Consider the following 3,598-nt stretch of genomic DNA (forward strand, 5'->3'; position numbering starts at 1 on the left):
TTCTAAGACGTGGGCAGAGCCTCCCTCATACAAAATGCCACTTGTCAAGGGATGGGGGCTTCTGGCTGCTGCACTCGGGTCCTGTTGGCTGCCAGCCACCCTCACAACCAGATATCTTCCGGTGTGTTCGGGGGGAACCCAGCACAGACTGAGATTCACAATGGCATCAAGAGTGATTGACCCCATTGTCAAATTATCCACGTATCATCAATTGACTTGAAAACATATGGAAGAGAAACATTCAGCAGACCAAGTCTGAAAACAAAAGCCAAACTCTGTGTTTTTTTTTTGCTAAGTAATAGACAAAGTCTACTCTTGTGGTTGTGCCCCAGTGTAAAACTTCTGAAAGACAGTAGTGCTCTGCAAGTCCCTCCTTATGAAGACCAAACATCTAAGCCATCTAATTCCTCAATAATTCAGCATTATAATTCATCAGTTTGTCTAATATTAACTATCAACAATGTGTTATTCACAACAATTTACAACCAAAATGATTCACCAAATCCCTTAAGATTACTTGTTGAGGATCAACAGATTTTAGACAAGAATTCCAAAAACCTGAGAAGCACAGAACTGTAAGCAGTGAAATATTGATATTCTTCTACCAAAACATTTAGGTTGCTTACAAAAACAAAGAAAGAAATAATCTCTTTACAAAAACCCCACCCATCATTGGAAAACTATCAGCCAGCAAACAGCCAGCAAGGAATTATTTGCTCAGCTCTGGTGACAACTGGCTGTTACTAGAGTTATTCTGACACATTGTTTTGGAGAACATCTGTTTCCACTCCGACTCCTTTAACTTTCAGATGTGAAAAACAAAAGCTCATTTTCATGCCATGTCTCCCATCTTCAGTTGGCAACAGTTGTGTGATTATGAAGTTATTGTTATGCTGGATGATCTGTTTGTCAGTTTATATTTTCCTATCATACCTATTTTTAGCTGCTCATTAGTAATACTTGGAGCCTCTCCTATAAATCTTAAACATTTATAGCACATCTCGACAATTCATCAAATGGAGCCAACCTCCAAGGAAAGGAAACCCAAACCACTTCCCCCTGCTCAACTGAATGAGATTCAGATCCTTGTCTTTTAAACTTCAAACCCAACATTTTCCCATCTGCTCTTTATACACAACAGCCCTTTTGCTCTACACCAATATTTTATTCTCCATTCATAACTTTTTATTTCCCTCCAGAGGTTTCCTGATGCTTTTAGTCTGCTGGACTCATAGAAGACTTGGATTCTGGAGGGTTCTCCCCCCTCCATTGAAGGGGAAAAATAATCATTCAGCAATGAATGGCCACTTTTCATTACTCATTCACAAGAGAGACACAGCAGGGTGCCAGGACTGGACTTGAAGACACTTTTCTTAGCCATTCTCATGAGAGAGAAACAGCATTTTTAATCAGAGACTACTGGAAAATTAAATTTACTTTTTACCTTCTGTTCTATTCACTGACTTGCATTTCTAATGCTCTGTCCATGCATGTATATAGCTATCAATCAGCTGCAGCATTTTTGTAGTGATGACCACGCCTGGTAGTTCCAGTCCACGTGATTTGGACCGGTCACCTACGCAAGGAACACTTCTAAGGGGCTCAGTCTACAACAGCCAATGACAAGAAAACTGCAAGAAAAAATAATCAGGAAACACTGCCTGGCTGAGAGGTTCTCAGGAGAAAATCTCCCCTCATGAAGACATGCCACCACTGCCAGGCAGGGGCTCTTGGCTGCTCTCCTCTTCACCTCTCCTAGGGGAATCTCAGCCTCGCCAGCTCTGCACATTTGAAGCCTATGCAACACGTTTCTCAGATGGAACTGTTAATTGTCTGTACGTAATTAGCTGATACTCGGCTGGAACACACAACTGATTGTTAATCAGACTGACCATCTTTTTCATCTTCGACATATTTAAATGAATCAAAGGAGACATCACGTTACAAGAAATGAAAATTGTATGAAGGAAAACAGTGCTGGCATACACGTTAGGCTAATAGAGTAGATTTAATTTAAAAGGCTCATCTGATCAGGCAGAATAGCTGCCTGGTGCTTTTCAAGGAGGCAGGGAGTGATTGGGAGAAGGCAGTAAACAGAAAGGCATATTTGGATTTTTTCTGAAGTCGCTTTTCATCAACTCTCACAACTCTCCAATTCACCTTATGTCTTTTTCTACTGTCATCTTTCATTGTTAAAAAAAAAATAATAATAATAAAAAAGCTTTAGATTAGACTCAGTTCTGCTTTCATGTGGTTACAACCTGACTTTAAGATCACTATAACCTCCAGGAAGTCCTTGAGCTCCTACCCCATCCTGCTTCACACCACAGACATGCGCTGTCAATTTACCTGCATCTTCGCTATTCCACATCCTTTTGATCAGATGTCAAGTATCAGTGCAGTAACAGTCCATCTGGCCAGTCATCCAAAAGCATTTCAACAGATGAATACTAATATATCTTTATCAGGCTAGTCATGCTGATGACAGTCATCCCAATGCTCAGAAATGCCTGCCTGCCAATGAAGGTGCTGGCTTGCTAAAAAATAAAGAAATAAGAAAGAAAGAAACTCAGAGAAAAAAAAAATAAGATCATGTCAGGCTAAAAAAAATCTGTATAGTCTAGTAGTTATCCCATGCAGCATATTACATGAGCGCTTCTGGAGTGCTCTGGTTATACTGGCAGAATACTGCACACTGAAATACCAGCTCTCAATGTGTAGCAGATATTTTGGAAAGACAGCAACTGTGCAGGCAGGAAAACCAACATTAAAACATCATCTCCTCAACAACTTTTCCCATTAAAAGTACGCCACAACCCCTACAACTTCTTTATTTATTTATTTTTTAATTCAAGCATAAGATTAAGCTAAAGATTGACACAAATCACATAGTCCAAATCTTATCCTGATTAGGGACCTGGAGTCTTAAGGTTTGCTATGGCAATATCCACCTTGGATCCAGAATCGCAGCTAGGCTCAGGCATGCACACAAATCACCCCTTTATCAACCCAAACAAGACCTGAACCTCCGCCAGCCCCAGATGTTCTGAACTCCTCTCTCGCCCCCACCCTTTCCATTGTGAGACTGTCTTTATAAAGCATGGGATCTTTTTATTACTATTATTTGTTTTAAAGTTAATTGTTTTCATGATTTTTTTGACAAAGTCAATAAACTTATATTTCTCTTCCGCTCCCCTGCCAAAGAAAGCTGAGTTTCTGCGGTAGATTTAGGAGTGCGTACCACGTTGAGACATGAAAAAGCTCCAAGAGCTAGAGCACTGCCACCTGGTACACCACAGACATGTCCTAGGGCTAAAGCAGCTGGGAGCACATGCTGTTTCATTTATTTCGCTATGCCTTAAAATGAGCAGTGCTAGGGAAAGATGTATACATGCATATATATTACAGCATCATCAAGATCCTTGACATTGGGACGTTTAGCAAAGCTCTTTGCTTACTAGTGACTCCAAGCCTTGCTCTGTCAGTTTTGGGGAGGAACAGCCCTGTGTGAGCTGCCAGCCACACTAAGATCACCAGTCAAACTGAGATGATTCCCACCAGAAAAGGGAAATTTGACCAGGCCCTGTGTTATCACATA

This window comes from Anas platyrhynchos, chromosome 6, assembly GCF_047663525.1.
Source record: "Anas platyrhynchos isolate ZD024472 breed Pekin duck chromosome 6, IASCAAS_PekinDuck_T2T, whole genome shotgun sequence".
Classification (NCBI taxonomy): domain Eukaryota; kingdom Metazoa; phylum Chordata; class Aves; order Anseriformes; family Anatidae; genus Anas; species Anas platyrhynchos.